A 22028-nucleotide genomic window follows, 5' to 3' on the forward strand; every position below is an offset into this window, starting at 1 on the left:
TTTCTAAGATTGATCATTTTATTCCAAGTCTTATTTAATTAAAAGAAAATCTTCTCTTTTAATTAAATAAAATAAAATCCCCATTTAATTAAAAGAAAACCTCTCTTTTAATTAAACAGTTTATCCACATTTAATTAATTAAGAGAAAAACCTCTCTTTTAATTTAATTAAATATCTTCTATTTAATTAAAAAGAACTTGCTCCCTTTTAATTAAATAAAAATTCCACTTAAATATCTCTTTTGATGAAAAAAAGGAAATAAAATAAATTCTTTTTATTTAATTTCTCTACACTTAAAAATGTGATCTAAGTGAGATTTATCTTTCCACTTTCTCCTCAACCACTCCTCTTTTCTCATTGGTGGAATTTTGTCTCACATGGATCAAGCTCTATTATCCCATATTGGTTGTGAGAAGCCTCTCACCTCCATAATTTCCTTTATAAGGGAGAGCCCTCTCCTCATGTTAGAGACCCATGATTATGCTATCGTTATGCTGCAGGTTTGAAGATCAATTTTTGAAAGAGTTTGAATACAAAAGCTTTTTGTGGAGAACTTCTATTTTCTTGTCTTTTTCTCTCTTGCACCCATCATGGGCTTTTAGCTTAGATCTTGCATTTATAGATTAGATTTTGATTTCATAGATTAGATCTTATTTTCATGCATATTTGAAGATCATGGAGACTGGCATTCTTGCTTTTCCTCTTTGAATCTCTCATCTCATGGTGTACTTGCATGGGCACAAAAATAGGTCAAACTGAGGGCCTCCATTGCAAACCCTTGCACTCTATGGGTAGAGAGCTATGGATCGATTTGTGAGGGCTCATTCTTGAGTTTTCTTACATGTAATGATTCATAGAAGTGTGACAACATTTTAGCACACATAATGTGTGATCGATTCGGGAACACATGTAGTCAAAGAAAGAAATTGAAGTGTGAGGTCAATTTGGGATCACAAAACAACCCAGATGCGTGGTCAACTCGGGAACACATCAGGACAAAGAATAAAAATAAATTTTAACTTGAAAAAGTCGAGGATAAAATTGATAAAACTGAATCAAGGATTGAAATTGATAATTACTACCCCCTCGTGATCGAAACCGAAATGAGATAGAGGAGAAACAAAAAATTGATAAATTTGATCAAATCGAACAAAAGATAAGGTTCTTGATGTAAGATGAAAGATATAAGAATCATAGAACCAAGGTAGATCATCAAGCATGAAATATTATGCCCCAAAGAGAATTTAGAAGAAAAGAAGTGGGGAAAAAGAAAATGGAAGATAGAAGTTTGAAAGATATGGAAAGAAATAGAAATAAGAAAAGAAAATGCTCCAAAAATCAATCAACTATTTAAGATAGAAATTTCAATTGAGATCATGAAAGAAAATAAGGAAATGAAGATCAAAATGTGACCACAATTGATTAAATGTCCACAATAAAGATGAAAGGAGAAGCCTTTCAAACTCATAATGCAGCCTAAAAATGCAAACTAACATGAAGTCTAATAATGCAAGCTACATGAAATGCAATGGTGTACTTGCAAAAGAGCAACTGTAACATAGGATTTTGTGTTCATCATTCATTAGAGAATGTAAAATAACTTATTTTCATCATTGGGCCATTATTAATGGACATCGAAAAATCACACAATCATCACTAGTTACAAATGAAACTATGAAGATATGAATGCGATTTATATTGGATTGAAATGTGGAAAGATTCTAACATAAGCATCAAAGACATAAAGGTCAAGATGACTTCGATGTTAGCTTACCCAATTTAATATAGAAAAACTATGCTCGCATCAAGGCATAGATGCCAAGATGACTATAAGAATGGTTGTGCAAAAACAATCAAGGATGATGTCTCAAATCTCCTAAGTGTTTCAAGGGGACAACAAAAGACACTCTAGAGTTCAAGACCACACCCACAAGCAAAAAAAACAAATAAAAACATGTCCCATGCCCCAACTCCTCTAGCGATGCATCCCGGAGAGAATTATCAGACAAGGACACTCAACAAAAATCAATAACAATCAGCACACAAAGAAAAGATCATGACATAAGTCAAGCATTAAGTGTTGCATTTAAAAATTGAAGTGTGTTAACTGATACTAAGTTCTGAGGACAAGGATCAAATGCTTGCAGGAAGGTAAGATCACATGATGATACTAGGTAAGACCAAACCAATAAGTGTTGAAAAACACTCGATGTCAATGGGTGTTGAAAAACACCATTTGCGAGGTGTCCTAAAGACTCACACATCTAAGAAACCAAAGCTAACATAGTTATGCCCCCTAGACAAAGACCAATTCCAAATCAAGGTAACAAGGACAAGGCATGGTGGAGAAAGGCTAAGTGTTGAGGACATGTGCTAAGAAACAGGGGTGCAAAGGCCTCAAGTAGCACCCGTTTCCAGGTTTTTACCACTTGGATTATTTATTTATTTTTTTAATTTTTTTCAGGACTTTTTAAATTTTTTTTTTTTTTTTTTGTATTTTTGCTACCAAGGCGCCTGTTTCCAGGTTTTCACCAAGGCACTTTTTCTATTTTTTTGAATTTTTGAATTTTTTTTATTTTTTTTGTATTTTTGGAATATATAATTTTTTTGAAGATACATCAAAGTGCCTTTTGCTAGGTTGTCACTAAGATGATCATTTTTTCAGGACATTTTTCAATTTTTAGAATTTTTACAATATATCATTTTTTTTGGATTTTTTTAAATATATCAATTTTTTTTTTGGATTTTTTTCAGGATCAATAAATATGTACAAAGATACCCCTAGACAGAATGGGCATTAAACTCTTAAGCAAGATCACATCGTGCAGTCCCAATGTCTAACAAGGTGGAGGACATGATGAAGCAATAAGCTAATGGATATTATGGATAAGCAAGGAGTGTATGAAGCAAGTGAAAGTGATCTTCAAAGGTTGACTCCTCAAGAGTACCCAAGCTAGGGAAGATTTGTCATGTAAAGAACATTTGGACAAGAAATGAAAGGCTAGCATATGATAATTCATGAAAGCATAATGTAAAGGTGGGAAAGATGCAATCCAAAGGAGTAGACATGTCAAGAGACTTCATAGCATCATATATTAATCTATTTTATTAGATCAAGACCAAAGGGGTAAATGGGAAAAGGGTAGCAAAAGACTAGAATGAATGGAGGAAAATAGATATGAAGGCTAAACATGAAAGGAATGAAAACAAGATCATCATAAGATAGCTCACAAGATAGCCAAATGTTTGTGTATAGGTCAACATTGTCAAGATCAAAGAGAGAAGACGAAATGGATGAAAGATGTAGAAGAACTACGCATGATGCCTGATTGTCAGGTTTTCATCATGGTACTTAGCCAAGGTGCCACAAGGGAGTGGTTTTCACCATAGGACAAATTTATTTCTCTTTAGTTTTGCTACTTCCCGAATCGATCACACATTATGTGTGCTAAAATGTTGTCACACTTCTATGAATCATTACATGTAAGAAAACTCAAGAATGAGCCCTCACAAATCGATCCATAGCTCTCTACCCATAGAATGCAAGGGTTTGAAATGGAGGCCCTCAGTTTGACCTATTTTTGTGCCCATGCAAGTACACCATGAGATGAGAGATTCAAAGAGGAAAAGAAAGAATGCTAGTCTCCATGATCTTCAAATATGCATGAAAATAAGATCTAATCTATGAAATCAAAATCTAATCTATAAATGAAAGATCTAAGCTAAAAGCCCATGATGGGTGCAAGAGAGAAAAAGACAAGAAAATAGAAGTTCTCCACAAAAAGCTTTTGTATTCAAACTCCTTCAAAAATTGATCTTCAAACCTGCAGCATAACGATAGCATAATCATGGGTCTCTAACATGAGGAGAGGGCTCTCCCTTATAAAGGAAATTTTGGAGGTGAGAGGCTTCTCACAACCAATATGGGATAATAGAGCTTGATCCATGTGAGACAAAATTCCACCAATGAGAAAAGAGGAGTGGTTGAGGAGAAAGTGGAAAGATAAATCTCACTTAGATCACATTTTTAAGTGTAGAGAAATTAAATAAAAAGAATTTATTTTATTTCTTTTTTTTCATCAAAAGAGATATTTAAGTAGAATTTTTATTTAATTAAAAGGGAGCAAGTTCTTTTTAATTAAATAGAAGATATTTAATTAAATGAAAAGAGAGGTTTTTCTCTTAATTAATTAAATGTGGATGAACTGTTTAATTAAAAGAGAGGTTTTCTTTTAATTAAATGGGGATTTTATTTTATTTAATTAAAAGAGAAGATTTTCTTTTAATTGGATCTTGGATACATTTTAATGACAAAATGATTAGTTGGATATATTTTATATGCAATTATCTTTTTCTCATGATGCACAAATATTTTAAAGAATTATCTAAACATCATTCCCTTATATTTTACATCAAACATCACCCTCCTATCAACTTATATTTACCATATGATCTTCATCTTTATGGAGATGAGTGACAGATAGATATTGGCTCTCCTATTAATATAGTCCTTGATCATGAGGATGCATTGATTTAGGATGGTCCTATGTCTTCTTTTAGTCCTTCTTCCTTTATGGACCTCACTTTGACTCATGATCATTCCTCTATGGTGTGTTTTATTGATAGAGATGTTCCTTTCATTGATATTGTCACTATTTTTGATGAACCTTTAGATAATAATGTTGACTATTATTTACCTCACAAAAAAGCTATAATGATGATTGACACCTTTTCTTTTCAACGTGACAATCTTGATGTTTCTTCTTCTCCTAATATATATCCTCCTCATAGTGATATTTTAAAGAAACAAGAAGACATTATAAATACTTTCATCAATGTGACATTTCCTTTATTTGATGGTCCTAGTAGAGATTAATCATTAATGGAAATCCAAAATCCCTATTATAAGGATTTCTTTAGAAAAGAGGATAATGACAATCTCCTTAATGTTTTCCCTTCTATTCATGACTCTATGAAGAGGAAAGATTTTAACCAAGTTAATCTAGCCCAATATATTTTCACTCTCAAGGGTTACTCTTGATCAAATATACCTCTCATTACCCTTAAAGGTTGTCTTTAAATAACTCTTAAAGGAGAACCTAGTAATTTGAAGGATTATCATACGGTGTCTCACACTTATCATACAGGTAATAATCCTTAACCTATACCTCTCTTCTCCCTTCTCAACCATTTCTTCCTCTTCCTCCTTATGCTTCTCAAAATCTTGGAATGGAGTATTATTTGGTATCACAATTACGTAGTACCCCCACCAAGGTTTCCCTTTGGGAACTTCTTCAAACATCTCCTACATATTGTGAAGCCTTGAGAAAAGATTTATCCACTCTTCCAACTCCACCTCCTAAACAATATAATGCCAATGAATTTTTACAATGCATGAATGCTACACATGTCTCACCTCAAATTGTGTCCACTCATGATTATTTTCATCCTAGAGAGATTCAAGATCACTATGACACTGTTATGCTAGTCATCCTTATCAATGGTAACCTCATTTGTAGAACCTTAATTGATAATTGGTCTGGACTAAATATTTTCAGTATGGATATGCTCAAATAAATTAAAGTTGATCTTTCACATATAAAAATTGGCAATAATACTATGCATGGATTTGATAATGTTTCTAAGAAAACTTTAGGCACCATAAATTTACTTATCAAGTTAGGTTCATTTATTTTGAATACCTCTATTTAGGTTATGTCTATACCTTTGAATGAGAACCTTCTTTTGGGTAGACCTTGGTTATATGTTATGCATGTTATGCCTTCAACTCTTCATAAAAAATTCAAATTTATCTACAATAATGCGATGTACACTCTTCATGGAGATATTAACAAAAATATTTGTCTAAATGTTGAGAAACAAAAAAAATCAATAGCCTAGTGATGATCCTACTTCTACAAGTGTCCTTTTAGAAGATGATTGGAGTACATTAGATCTTAATCCCACTTTTATTGGTGAGTATAGAGTTAATAGCCTTTCATTCATGAAATCTATAAACACTCATCTTTCTAATAACTTTGTTACTACTCCTCATGTTGAATCTCTCAAATCTTGCAATATGGATTTTTGTTTCCATCCTAGTTATCATAGATTCACTAAGGATAGCTTTGGTAAACAACACAAAAATCAAATGCCATTAGGAAATTGGGGGAATGAGTAATCATTCCATACCATTGTTGATAATAATTTAGGATGTGTACCCCAAAGCATTAAATATCATCATTTTTCTATATCCTCTTCTTCATCATATCCTATTAATTAAGTAATAATCTTACCTAATCTCCTTCACACTAAGGTAATTACTAGGCCTAAATGAAGAAAGAAACATAGTCACAAACTTATGAATCTTCCATTTTTCATGTATCATAGTTATCATGTTCACTCTAGAAATTATTGTCAAGCTTTATATTAAAAGATTCAACAACTCATTGCAGTATAAAGTTGGCCTGTTAAGGTTTACAATTGACCACTTCTAATGATCTCCCTTGTTAGGAGCAATAAATACTATTAGGTCCACCTTGTTAAAGGATTTACAAACATACAATGAAGTATGCACTTTCTTAGGGGATTTGGCAAGAGATTATTATGTCCACCTAGTTAAAGGATATGACTAATACACATGTTAGGATGAATTAGTGGTTGATCTCTGATCTGCAACTTTGATTTGTTGAATGAGATTCCTTGAATTACAATGATCACTTGACTATGATAGATAAGTCTCTACTATACCATATACTTCTTGTAGCCTTCTTCAATTCACACTCATTTGCTTCTTACTTTTTCACATACTCATTTCTTACTTACATTTAGATGTGATAGAATACATTACATATATATATCAATCCAATTAATTACCTTCTAGAGTGAGCTATAATACCAAATTCATCATAATTCACAAAGTTGGCCCATTGTTGTAACTTGGGTTTTGAAGAAAAGCTCAATGATTTTCTAACACTTGAAAAATATTGTCAACACTCGGCAAACTTGTGCACTCAATTGAAGTTGAAGCTCAGTCCATACTAATCATTTTGAGTAGTAGGAACTTGGTCAATACTATATGACTTAGTGAACATTGAGAAACTCAGTAGATACTGGATTCACTCAGTTGACACTGCATGACTCAGTCAACACTAAATTCTCTTTGTTAACACTATGAGCTCAATAGACACTGATATACTTGGTTAACACTACTTAGCTCAGTTAACACTGTGATTTGCCTCTAAAGCTCAGTAGATGTTGTAGAACTTGACAAGCATTGGAATCTATCTTAGATACTTGGTAGATACTATGAAGTTCGACATGAATTGCAATCTAACTATTTAGCTTGGTAGCAACTAAAACACTTGATTAACACGGCTAGATGAATGATAAGCTCGATAGCAACTATAGAAGTTGGTAGCAATGAAACTAACTGACTAAGTGTTAAGTCACTAATAGACAAATTGACCTAATGTCTACAATCACCCCCTTTGGTATTAGTGAAAAACACACTTATCATACCAAAAATCTGATTTCTCAAAACTTTCCTTATCAAAAGTCTAGATCTTCAACTTGGTTTGATTGTTGTTTGCTATTGTAGCTTGGTTACCTCTTACTTTATTTTATTTTTATTTTTAAAATTGCTTTTGTAAACATGTTTTCTGCTTATTTAAATATTACTACTTCCCCATACATATCTCTCTACCCCATGCATATATCTAGAGTATGATAATCTTCTCTCCCTTTATCAATAATATTCTCCCCCTTTTTGACATAAATTCTAAAGGTGTAAAATATTTACAAGTTAATACCAAAATATTACAAGAAATTACTATGTACCTTCAAAATTATTGTCATGGTTGTGTCCCAATTCTATTGCAATACCTTAGATGCATGCAAGGCTATCTGTACCTTTTTTGAAAGTTCCATCATGTGATCAGCTATGGAAAATTTATTGCCATGGATGAGTGTCTTTGCATGTACAACATGCATTTTTAGTGCATCCATATTTGGAAGAATCATGCCTTGGATTTCTGCAAGTGTGGCTCTAATTCTAGTTTCTTCCTTTAGTAATTATGCCTCGAGATCTGTCAAGTACCTAATCTTTCCTTTTCCCTTCCTCTCTAAGATTTTTTTACCTTTCTCTCTTCTTCCAAAGTTCCCCAAGGGTATCCATCTCTTTAGGGGTAAGGTTAGAGGTATCTCAATTTGGAATAACAATGTCCTTATCCAGATCAATTTCTTCCTCTTTACCCTTATCTATAATATAATGAACAATTTCCTTTCCTTTGTTCAAAACTTTAGTGCTCGGTTGAGACTGAGTCTGAATTGCCATTGTACTGGCCATGGTGAAGACAAATGTGGAAATAGTAGAAACATAAAAAAATGTAGGAATAGGAGAAATAACACTAACAAAAACAATACCTTGTTGTTGCTTGATCAAGCCTTAAGTTGGAATGTTTTGAACCTCTTGCTTGGTAGATGAAGTGTTGGACACTTCACTCATTGAGGTACTTGGTAAAGTAACTCCATAGATTGTTTTGGTGCTTGGAAATGTAGTTTTAACCTCAACCAACTTGGTAGAAGCCTTCTCTAAGCTAGATTTCACTAAGGCTTCACAAGGAGACTGAGGAAGGGAAGTCATAATCTCTGCTACTATCTTCTCTGCATTAGTATCCTCAATACTCTATATTTTTGGAAGACTTCCTCCTATAGCTTCTTGTTCTTATTCCTCATCAACATCATCAACATCTAGATTTTCTATTTCCTCATCTTCTATTTATGCATCTTCATTATCCTTTGCCACATCTTCTTCTCCATCCTTATCATTGATTTGCACAACATTATCACTAGGCTTGTGCAACCCATAGATGTTTTTCCATGCAATAGTATTAGACTTCACCATGATTCAATGTCCTTAGATAGGATCAACAATGTATTGAATTTTGGACTAAGCTTCTTCTCATTTTTCTTAAATGATTCCCTGACTTCCTTGACTAATATATTAAACATAAGTTGCCTCAAGGTTTGTTCTCTAATGTAGCAACATTGAGTGCATTCTCCCAAACTAGTGTAACTACTTTTAGGATTGCATCAAGAACTTGTCTGACCAGTTCATCAGGGGGATACTTCCATTTTTCCATCTGTGCCACTAGGGCCTCTTCAAAAAGTTTCTTCTCTTCTGCACTCCTAGTGTCATATTTGAGTGTTTTGAAGGATACCATGCCTCCTCCTCCTTTTATTTTGTTCAGCCTCTCTTCAAAGGTAGGGGTAGTCTTTTGAAATATGATATTTTTAGCTTCATCCTCTTGATCACCTAACTTTAGTTTTCTCTTTGATTTGGTGGAAATCCTTGTGAACACAATAGGGGAAGACTTTACAAGTTTTTGTTATTAAAACCTTCCCTTCCTTCTTGGGTAGTTCCTCCTCCTTAGGCTCTACTTCCTTTGCATTTTCCTCTTCATCTTCATCTTCATATATGTCATCTCCTTTACCTTTAGTAAGCATAAGAGGAGATCTTGATGACTTGGGATTCTTCATGATTTTCTCTATCCTCTTTCTTCCTTTGTTTACTGCCTGGGGCAGCTTGATTTCAAGTTCTATCCTAGCCTTGGTCTCTTCATATGTTCCAAAGTATGTTTCCTTTGGATCTAAAGGCTCATTCAAGAGAGCCTCAATAATCTCTTTGTTGTCATCAATTTTTACCTCATAACCCAAAGGTTTTACCCATGCCACTCTTGGCCTAACTGCTTGAATGTAAACTTTGTCACATTCAACAAAAAAAAATGTCCTACTCATAGTCTTCTACTATTTTTTTAGGAATCCTATATCTTCTTTGTGTCTACTCTTTGAATGTTTCAAAGTAGGCATCCATTATACTTTCAAAGTTTTTTCCCATTTTAGCTATGATCTCTTTAATTTGATACAATATAGGTGTATTTTTCCTCCATACCACTATTCCTTTAGAAGGGAAAAACTTTTGAACATAGAAGAATAAGTAGGTTAAAAGAGAACCAGACTTACATAGATTGTTCTTGGAGATTCAAATACTCCCCATGTTTTTGCCCAATCGACTCAATAGTAGCTCAGAAAGGTCAAAAGATAAATTATTTTTCACCACCTTTAGCATTAGGTCAACTGCTTCACAATGAATGTTGTTCTATCTATTTGAGCTATATAACTTATGAGCAATAACATGTATCCCAAACTTGATTTTCATATATGTCACTCCATTAAGCTTGATTCCTTTGCCATACCTTCGATAAGAATTCTCTTTGTTAGTTCAACCTGACCTAGGGTTTTCATAGGCTTAGCTTTATTCAACATTAGCAACCCAGTAATCTTGTGTATCATCTTCTTTGTGATCTGGCTAGGGTGATCCAACCAAAAATGTATCTTGTGAACTCTTCTTAAGATGTATCTAATCCAATTCCCTTGAAAATCTCATAGCATATGCATAATGTGTGTCAAACCCTTCATCTCCAAGTGTATATGCTTAAGTTTCAAAACACCATCCACATAAAGTTCATTGAATATCTAGTTCATTTCTAGGGTTCCAAGCTCTTAAGTTGAATAGTGATAAAATGACCTAATACCATGTACAAGAAGTACCTTTGGAGAGATTTGTGACTACGCTTCAACTGGTCCAAGTGCCTTTGCAATTGCTAGTGCTAGTTTGAATGTGGGAGCCTTGTAATCCACTACATGAATCAACATCTTCAAATACTTTTTCACTTTGTTTCTTGAAGATGCCATTCACTCAATAAATTCTTCAATATGAAAATATGCTTCACCAATTGCTGCTTCAAATCGCTCATGGGCTCAAAAATTTCTCTTCACTAATAGCTCTAAAAATTTATGGTAAAATGATTAGATGAATTTTCTCCTTTTAAAATTTTTTTTTCTTTACAATCACCATTAATGCTTCATACAAATGTTTGCTCGGTGACAAGCTGTTCTCCACTCAACCTGATCTTTAATGGAATATACCTTCAACTTGGTAAGGTCTCTTGACTTGGTAGGAACTACCAACTTAGAGAAAACTTTGAACTTAGTAAAGTCTAGTGCATCCCAACCTTGCTCAATGAGGTCTTGTGAGTCAACCTTGCTCGGTAAGGTCTTAAACTTTCATCATCACTCAGTGATCCTTGTGCATCTTTAAATCTTGATATGGATATTTTTTCTTACTGGCTAGAATTGATGTTAGATGACTTCTTCTGAATCACAGTTCTAATGATCTCCATGGGGAACTAAGTCAAAGTGATTGTTGCATCCAATTCATTGACTTGGGTGTTGCCAACTTAATAACTTTGGTTGTATTCTCTAGAGATTTCTATACCCATTACTACTTCATTTGTTTTCTAATGTTGTCACCTTTGGCTTTCTTTTCATCTTCAACTCTTCTATGGTTCATATAGTTCTTGGCAAGATGTCCAAGTTTTTTACATACAAAACATCTCTTTGTAGTGTCTCTCTTCCTCATGTGATATTTTACACAATTTTCTCCAATGTGTCCAAACTCACCACAATAGTGATGTCTACACCATGTATTGTAATCCCAATCAAATATTGCTTTCACAATTCTATTTGCTAGGCTCAACTTCTTGGTCTTGCACTCTAAAGATTTGTGTCCTTGTTTGTTGTAATTGTGACACTTTCCTTCAAACTTAGGTTTATTTGTGCATTCACTTGCTCTATGAGCATGCTTATTACAGTTGCAACACTTTCCATAAAATTTTGCTTTACCATTGCTCCAATACTTATTTGATGTATTACCACAATGATTGCAAGTAGGTCTTTTATTCTTTTGAGCTTCTTGCTAAGACGATTCACCTTTATCTATGTATCCTAATTTAGCTTTGCCTTTGTGTCTATATTGACTTTTGTCATTTAATTGATTCACGTTTTCTTGAGATTTCATCATTCTCTCATTGGTTTTCTTTTCCATGCTGAGATCATTCTATAGTCTTTCATTCGCTATCCCCAGATTGATAAGCTTTGGATTTGCATTATTGAGTTGATCAATAAATTCTATTTGCCGAAGGGATAATTGATTGATTTCATTGTCTTTTTCTTCCATCTCTTCATTGGATTTGTCCTTTTGTTCCACGACTTCACATAATATGACTAATTGAATTTTTTTCTTTCTTTTCAAATTTTTTAATTCTTCTTGAAGAATGAGATTCCTCACAAGTAGGCCTTTGATTGTTGCATCAAATTCAGCTAAATTTCTTTCTGGGCATAAGTCTTCAATTCTTTCTTCAATATAGAGATTGTCATCATTTTTTTCTGCAAGATCCATCCTTCTTTGTAAGGATTGAGAGAGTTACTCCTTTTCTTTCTTGAGTTGTCCAATAGCCAATTTTAGATCCAACTTTTCATTCTCAATAGCCTTTTATAGCTTGTATACCTCCATTGCCTCTAATTTTTTCTCAAGCTACTAAACTTCTAATGTGAGAATTTTTGTGACAAAAACTTGCACTGTTGCCTAATTTTTTTACCTAAATGCAACCTTGTGAAACATGGAAACAATATCCAAGTTTTGGAACTTGAACTGTGAGATTGAATCTCCTAAGAAGTTTTGCTTCGTTACTATCAAGGCATACCTAACTACTCTTTCAGAGGAAAAGGGAGAAAGAATGCATGAAAGCAAAACTACCTAATCTAATCTAAAGAGGGTGATACACTAAAATAGTTTGTCCAGTCATATCTCTACTTAGTAATGCACTATACATCAATATAACCTCAAAACACACTGATTCAACATTTTTCTTAATCCAACAGTTAGATATAGATAAAAAAAATCAAATGAAATGACACAAGGAAGGAACTTCACTCTATAACATCCAAAGGCAAGAGTAGATATGACTATGCAGATTGAAGAATGAAAAGAAAACATCAACAGAGGCAAGAAGATTTTATACTAATATTGATGGATGAATGAGGTAAGGTAGAGGATTACATTCACTCATAGACAAGAGGAAATTATGGTAATAGAGTATAGAATACTACTGCTATAGAATCGGAGAAGAAAATGACCCACCCTACGAAGGGCTCCAACATTTTCTTTTATAGTGCAAGCATAACTCAAATAGCTTCTACCATAAGGAAAAACAGAACAACTGTATTTAAGGTTGCAAAGAACAATTACTATGAATTTTGGAAATATCTAAACATGGTACACATCTAGAAGCAAGAAAACCATATTATTCACCAAATAGAACCTTGAGAAGACAAAAATGATGGCCATTATCATTCTGACTGGGTAGATGGATAACTAGGTGGTGATGGGGTGTCCCTTTACATTTATCAGGCATGGGGAACATCAAAGAGTGGTTATGGATGATCAAGGAGATCATAGTTTCCATTTAAGAGTTGTTTCTTTCTTACTATTAGCACACCAAGTTAGTTGTGTCATCGGTCAACTAGAGTCAATCCTTAGGCTTTGCCATGTGGACCCATCATATTTTATCATTTTTCCACCCGACCACTCTTCTACCTTTATGTTGACCTATTGACCTTACCCTAGTCATAGCTTTGCCAATTTTTATCTTAACTAATTGTCATACCTTGGGAAACCATGAACTCAAGCTAATTGGTATCGCTTCTTTGTGGTTTGTCCTTAACATTTTTCACTAACTATTGCACCCTGGTGAATGCTTTGGTCATGTACTCGTAGCCTGAAATCAATGTAACATAAAATGGCCATGACCTTGTGAAAATGAAGTTAACTACCACTTCTTACTCACCACCTAGGCTCAGTGAGACACATGTTGCATCATCACTTTGTTGCTATGGAAAATGAGCTTGCATTTTTGGTTAGCAACATAATGATAGCTGCACATCTTCTTTCAATTGAATGGTCCTAAAGATGTATTGATCTTTGTCAGTACCCTGAACAATGAAAACCTTGTATTAAACTAACTCATCCTAACACCCTTTTTTTTTTGGCCCATAGCTAAAATAGGTCACACATGTCCACATGTCACATCATCAATATCTTGCTATCAAAAATCAACATACATTTTCCTATAGTAGTATAACAATAGTTGTAGATCCAGATATGATCAATGGTATACATTATTTTTACCAATTACTGTGTATGACTCAAAACAAGAGGCCCCACTTAGACATGTGTCACATTATCACCATGTCATTATGACTTTTGGTTGTGTAACTTTTGATAATGAAAAATCGATGATAATTGATCATGGAAGATCATATGGATGAGAAGATGTGGGCCCACCAGGATCTTTATAACATGAAAGCACTTGAAGACTTAGGATATAAAACATAACCCAAGGTTTTAAGTATATCTTTTATAACATTGGACCCTTTGAACATTTGAAAATATGACTGTTGGCCATTCTTGATAGGTAAAACTCAAATTTTGTCAAGAGGGCAAAAATAGCTGACAAGAACCAAATTCTTTAATACCAATTGTTTGAAATATAAGGTAGGCTAGGTTAATAAGAGGGGAGGGGTAAATTAAGAACCAATAAAACTTTAAACTTACTTCACCAATTAATCCTTTATATATTATTTTGATCTAATTGCATGCATGAAAGAATGAAAGCAATAACATTCATAACACTTTGACACAAGATATGGTGACCTAGAAACATTCCATATAGAAAGTAAAACTAGGGTGGGGATGATACCCACAAGTTTTAGTATTGCAGTATAAAGTTGGCTTGTTAAGGCTTACAATTGACCAATTCTAGTGATCTACCCTATTAGGAGAAATAAGGACTATTAGTTCCACCTTGTTAAAGGATTTACAAACATACAATGAAGTATGCACTCTATTATGAGATTTAGAAAAAGACTATTAATTCCACCCAATTAAAGGATTTGATTGATGCACTTGTTAGGATGAATTAGTAGCTAATCTCTGATCTACAACTTTGATTTGCTGAATGAGATTCCTTGAATTACAATGATCACTTGACTGTGATAGATAAGTCTTTATTATACCATATACTTCTTGTAGCTTTCTTTAGTTCACACTCATCCACTTCTTACTTGTTCACATACTCATTTCTTACTTACATTTGGATATGATACAATACATTACATATATATCAATCTAATTAATTGTCTTATAGAGTTGGCTACAATACCAAATTCATCATAATTCACAAAGTCAGCCCATTATTGTAACTTGAGTTTTGAAGAAAAACTCGTTGATGTTATGACACTCGACAAACACTGTAAACACTCAACAAAATCTAGCACTTAGTTGAAGTTAAAGCTCGATCCATACTAATCACTTCAAGTAGTAGGAACTCAGTCAACACTATATGACTTGATGAACAACAAGAAACTTGATAGATACTAAATTCACTTAGTTGACACTACATGACTTCGTTAAAAACTAAATTCTCTTTGCTAACACTACAAGCTTGGTAGACACATATATACTTGGTTAACACTACAGATCTTGATTAACACTATGTTTTTCCTCTAAAGCTTGGTAGACATTGTAGAACTTGGAAAGCACTAGAATCTATCTCAAATCCTTGGTAGATACTATGAAACTCGACATGAACTACAATCTAACTATTTAGCTTAGTAGCAATTGAAACACTTGGTTAACACTACTAGATGAATGATAAGCTTAGTAAAAACTATAGAACTTGGTAGCAATAAAACCAATTGACTAAGTGTTAAGACCTAATGTCAATAGTGATATCGAATTTTACATCATTTGGGTTTTTATGGTGTTGAGCTATCATTTTGCATGATGCTTAATGACAAGAATCCTTTCGGATTCCTCTCTTGAAAAGTTGATATGGAATCATCTCCAAAGTTTTGAGTGATCTTGCAACCTACTAGAATTTGCTGAATTGAAGATAAATGTATTTGTTTACAAGGAGGCCTTTGCTCGTTTGAACCAATTTTAGATAAGATGATCAATCTACTTGTTGTTTCAAAATTAATCACAAAAAGACATATGTTTTTGGTATTTTTATTTTTAAATGAATGCAATCTTATAGTGCAACTATATGAATTCCTAATTTAACCAAGTGTTATTAAAGAAAATAAAATAAAAATGGTAATGATAGATGAAAGCAAACAACATGAAAGAGAAATTCCTAATAGACATAAACCACAGTAACAACACATCTACGAGTTAAATCATTGAAAAGATTGGGTAAGAAACTAATGAAAGTAGGAGCAATGCTTCCTCAAATCCACTGATGCAATCATCGATGAGAATATAGTAAAATTGAAAGATGTTTCTCTTCTTATCAAATCATAAGGCCACAAAATGTGCACTCATGCGAGATGAGAAGCTATGTAGGAAAAATACGGTAATCTCTTCTCGAACTTGGTATGTCAGCAAAATTCATCAACACATGACAAACACTAGAACTAAAATATCATACAATCAAATCAACACAACAAGACTATTGGCTCTATTATTATCATGAACAAGAATCCACAAAAATAACACACTCTATCAAGAATAACTACAATCAAAATGAGAGCACCAATAGCATATATTATTGCATAAAAAAAATAGCTTGGAATACATGTTACATTCATGAATTTATAAGAAATCATATCCTCAAATTGTGTTGAGAGTGAGAGATCTCTTCATGCAAATATATGCTTAAAACTAATAAAACAAATCTAATTATGTATAAACTAACTCTCTAAATGTGCTATGTAGGACTCCACCCTTGTTTATATCAATTAATGGGTGCATGAGCCTTTACATGTATTAAAACAAAGAAAGAAATAGTAGATAAGAAGAAGGAAGCTATAAGAGGGTATGGGAGTCACTAGAAGCTCTAAAAATGAAATCTCAACCTTCTCTAAATATTTCTAGGAGTTAAACTGTGGTCAAAATGCATTTTTGATGCATGAAAAGCTCTAATTTTGGAACTAGCAGTTAACTATTGGTGCACCTTTGACTTCTTCAAAACTTCCAGCACACCTTTGGAGCAATGCACCTTAGTGGCAAGTTCAAATATATTTTTTTTCCCAAGTGTTAAAATCAAATTTCTAGCTTCTAGGTTTTCTTCCCCTTTATACCAAATTGATGTCTGGATGTTTACTTTTAAATCTCTCTATAATCTTCATCACTTGGGAAGATTCCAACAAATCTAAAGCCTCATATTTGTGTCTAACTATTTGTTGATTATTACAAATATCCGTTCAATTTTCCAAAAAATCTTCAAGTCTACCATCAAGTTTCAACAATACCTCTTCAATCTTGAATGCTTGCCTAATATCTTCATCGGATGAAGCATCCTAGAAAGTTCTTTGGAATTGTTCAACTATTGCTTCCACTGACTTGAGCTTCGTCTTCAACACATCTTCAAAAATCTCAAGGGAAATAGCATCATAATACCTATCTACATCTAAAATTTTCTCTTAAGACTAGCCTTTTAACTTCTAAATACCTTCATGAAGTTCTTCCTTGACCTTCTTTCCAGCAGCTATCTTTTCAATCCAATCCTCAAGTTTATCAATCTCATCTATTGTATACACTTCTATGAGTGTATGATACCTTTGATCTTTTATTGTTTGGAGTGCTTTAAGGTCTTTTCCCTAGGTATGTACCTCATCCATAAGCCAAAATCCTAGTCTACTATAGATATCAATTTCTCTACATTAGAATGAACATTATGCAACATGTTCAAATTAGCTTGTATTATCTCTACACCTTTCTACTCAAAATTGTCATATCATTGATGACATGCTACTAAAAATGAATCAACTTGGACACTCCCCTTATCTCTCCTTTCTAGTGCCATAGCAAGATTAACCTCTAGGTGATCTTGATCCAATAGACCTACAATTCCATGTAGATATCCTCTTAGTAGCTCATTCTCTTTGTGTAGTTTTTTCAATTCATTCTCATTTTCATCAAAATGCCCGAACACCTCTTTGACACCTGTAGTGATCATTACTTTAGTTGTAACTACTGTGGGCTTTCCTAATAGGACTTCTTTAATTTAATAGTCTGTAGGATTCAAATCTTTGGTCTTAGGATGTGGAGGAGGAATGACTATATGAGAAAGTAAGTCATGATCTAAATTGTTCATTATGAAGGTCAATTGTTGTACATCACCCATGGGTGGCTCATGTCTCTAGATTACTTCTACTAGCACATCCATACTCTCCTCTTCATCCAAGTTCATCTACCTCTTATGTCGAACTATAACCTCCCTCTTCAACCAAGCTAGTGCAGTGCCCATAGGAGAAACGTATGTTTGGCTAAAGAGGAGGACTTCCCTATAGGCCCTTTTCCCTTATTCCTCCTTTCCAGAGTCTTCTCCATTAGAGAGAGATCTAGATTTGGTGTCCCTATATCTATCGTAACTGATTCCTCGCCTCTACATCTTGAGAAGTTTGCTGAGGTTCTTCAAGTATTTGTCCTTCCTTTGATGCTTCATTGGCTAGCCTTTATTTTGGCTCTTCTTCACACCTTGCTTGTTCTTCTTTGGTAATAGAAGGGAGAGGAGTGGCTGAGCCTTTGTCCAAAAATGAAAAATCCTAAAATGATGTTGGTGAGGTACCCAAAGATCCTTGTGGTAGAGGTATCATTTTATTCAAATCCTCTCCCAAAGGTTGGTTTGTGGGTGTATCTCATATTTTATAGCCCACCATTTCAATTCCTACTGGCATAAAGTTGAAATCAGATATGTTGAAAATATATGTTCCCTGCCCCTCTTGCTAATCCATCCACTATTGTTGCTCATCCTTTGAAGTTCTAACCTCAATAGGTTGCTTGGGAATAGATGGTAGTGTAATGGTAGAGCTTCTCCTTCTCTCTTCTTGGGTAGCCCTTTCCAAGAATAGTACATTTGCACTTGTTTTTCTACCAAAAATTTTGACCAAAGCTATTATTTCTCTTTTTTTTTTCATTTTTCATCCCTGTGTTGGTCAAAAATGTCCTAATTTTTCCCGAGTTGGTCAAAATTTTGACCAACTCAATCACATAACAAAGAAAATTGAAAGTTGGTCAAAAATGTCATAACAAAGAAAATGTGTGAAATTATTATTATATATTCATGCGTTATGTAGGCCAAGCTTCATTCCTGTGTAGGTTGAAAATCATGAGTAACAGGCTTGCAAGTTGCCTTCCCCTCCTTCCTGACCCCAATATACTATTATTCTTCAGTGTTGGCTTACTCCATTCTTGGGTTGGACTTGCTTAGTGGGTTGGCTTTTCTTGATTCAGGTGAATCTGACCTCCCCATCTTCGTTCTTGGGTTGGACTTGCTCCGTGGGTTGGATTACTCCATTACTGGGTTGGACTTGCTCGATTTAGATGAATTTGACCTCCCCATCTCCTTTCTTGGCTCCCTTTTTTGTGAAGTTCATTTGCTATATTGTACTATATTTTAAGTATTTTTGTGGGCATGTTAAACATTTTTCATTTATGTCAACATTCTTACACCACAATCTTTGGCATTCACATCTACCCTCATATTGCAGTCTTCATATGGTCTTAGAACTAAGTGTGCTTGATTGATTTTAGTGCAAGTCACATATCTTGTGGTGTGTCCAAAACAATAAGCATCAAACTTACCAAATCTAATTTAGTGTCTTTGCCACATAGTGGGCATGCAATAAATAATAGTGTAGTTTAATACCGTTTCAATTTCACTTGTTCATGCAAAAAATTGTCTTCCTTCAATTACTATTGTAAATATTGGACTAGATAGAAACACATATGGCATCATGCTCATCTCCATTTAATTCCAAGGAAAGAAACACTCACAAACACAAGTACCAATAGTCCAAGCTCAACAATAAGAAGACATGAGACAATATATTAATAAAATTTGTATGTTAATTGCTCAAGAATCCCCATAATAATATCTACCATATTAGCCATGAAATATGAAAATCAACATTGAAAGGAGACCCAATTAACATAACAGAAGCAACTTGAAAGCTATGCAGTAAAAAATAAGGTCTTATGAGTCAAAATATTAAAAAAAATAAAATTAATGTCTTCATTCGCACCTAAATTACCAATTTTTAGCATTATAGATGCAACAAAGAGTTGTAGAAGTTGTTGAGATGAGTTAAACAGTATACAGTTCCTTTAACAATTAAAAAAATTGAGTCATTATTCACAGAATCCTACTTTCTCTCTCTTTGGAAAACCTAATAAAGGATGAAGCCATACAATAGTACCAAAAAACCAAAGGTCAACAACCAGATAAGCTTATGTTTAGAATATTTATCCCCTTTTACATATTGGTTCTATTCTGTCAAGGATAACTTTAGGTCTCCTACCTTGTGCATTTCTAAAACAATATCACATCCCTCAATAAGCTCACCTTTGTGATATAACTATGGAAATGTTGGCCAATTAGAATAAGTCTTCAGGCCTTCTCTGACTTCTTTATCACTCAAAATGTCAAAATGACCAAAGTCTAAAACCTCTTCATTCAAAGCATTTACAACCTTTGAGCTGAAGCCACATCAAGGGGCATCAGGTGTGCCTTTCATAAAGAGCATGAGAGGAGAAGAATTAACTATTTTTTTCTACCAATCATTGAGTGACTCTTTGGATAGGACTCCTTTTTTTGAGGCAATATTTTTCAGCTCTCCACTTTTGTGCATTTCTATCATGATATCTAATCCACCAATAAGCTCACCTTTTATGTACAACTGTGGATAGCTAGACTAGTTAGAATATGTTTTAAGACCTTGTCTTACCTCTTCATCAGTTAGAATGTTGAAGTTCCCAAATTCTAGCCCTTCCTCTCTAAGAATTTCAACAAACTTTCGACTAAAACTAGAACATGGCACTTCAGGAGTGTCTTTTTATAAATAACATGATTGGGTTGGAATTAATGATGTTCACTAGCTAAGAACTTAATGATTCACTTATAGTAGTTGATTCCACTATATTAGCATTATCAAACTCTAAGATAGTAGTTTTAGGTTTGGGTTCAACAGAAGTAGCTTTTATAATTAATTCACCAGACTCATGAGCAATTAAGAGCAACCCATGGTATTTAAATATTTCTTTTAGTTCCCCACTTTCACATAGTTCAAGGGTGACATCATAGCCTCTAAGCAACTCACCCTTACAATATAGTTGTGGAAAGGTCGACCTCATGGTTGAGCAAGATTGCTGACAAGCTATAGAAAAACTTGAGTGAGAATGAATACTTATGGAGCAAAATTGGAGAGAGAGAGAGAGAGAGAAGAGAAAAGGAGCATTAAGGAAGAAGGGCGTGCATAAAAAAAGAGATTCCCTTTCAAATTTTTTTCTTAACAGATTAATTCGTGAGGAACTATGAGTCCTAGACTTTATGTTTCCAGGTTTTTTCTGCTTAGAGAGGGTCATACCCATAACATAATTTGAAGGTCTAGACATCAATTAATGTCCACTATATATAACCTACAATCTTCATGCATCTTAACTTGAGGGTGCATGCAATTTATTTATTTATACTATATACATGACTTATAGAAACAAAGAGGGAGATGGAAATGACAGAAACAGAAACACAAACAAGATATGTTGATAAAGTGAGTGCATGGATGCTTTGTAATCTTTGTATTTTAAATAGGTGGTAGTAACTAGAGGGTTGGTTAATTAGTTGTACTTCTTCCTTTATGTTGTGTTGTAGTATTTGGTCCATTGTTCCAATTGTTTCATAGAGCTTTCCTTGTTGAAATAGATGCAATGACCTAATTCAATAGATTTGCCAATAAATAAGTAATTTTAAAAAAAATCTTCTCAGTTCTTCTGTTGAGATCTTTCATTTGAAATGTTATGGATCACAGCATTTAATTTTGTTAAAATAGATTATGGTTCATATTAAGGCAAATCAATGACTTTAATTTTGTAGGATGCAATTATCTAGCTACTATTTTTGTTTTATTTTATTTAAAATTTATGGTTGCTAGCAGAATGATTAAAGTTATCGGCTCAAGTGCTGAGAAGGGGATTTATGTTGCCACTTTTGAGATAAAATTTTCTTTTTAATGAATTTGGAGCTTATTTGAGGGAATAAAATGGTAGTTGGCATTTCTGTTTGAAA

The 22028-nt window shown here is 33.7% G+C and overlaps 1 pseudogene; it reads right to left on the reverse strand.

The window, feature by feature from the left end:
* Positions 1-20232: 20232 nt before the first annotated feature.
* Positions 20233-21097, reverse strand: LOC149533550 (monothiol glutaredoxin-S11 pseudogene; annotated as a pseudogene).
* Positions 21098-22028: the final 931 nt, after the last annotated feature.

Source organism: Cupressus sempervirens, chromosome 10 (genome assembly GCF_028749045.1).
Source record: "Cupressus sempervirens isolate cs-2001-9-10 chromosome 10, ASM2874904v1, whole genome shotgun sequence".
NCBI lineage: Eukaryota > Viridiplantae > Streptophyta > Pinopsida > Cupressales > Cupressaceae > Cupressus > Cupressus sempervirens.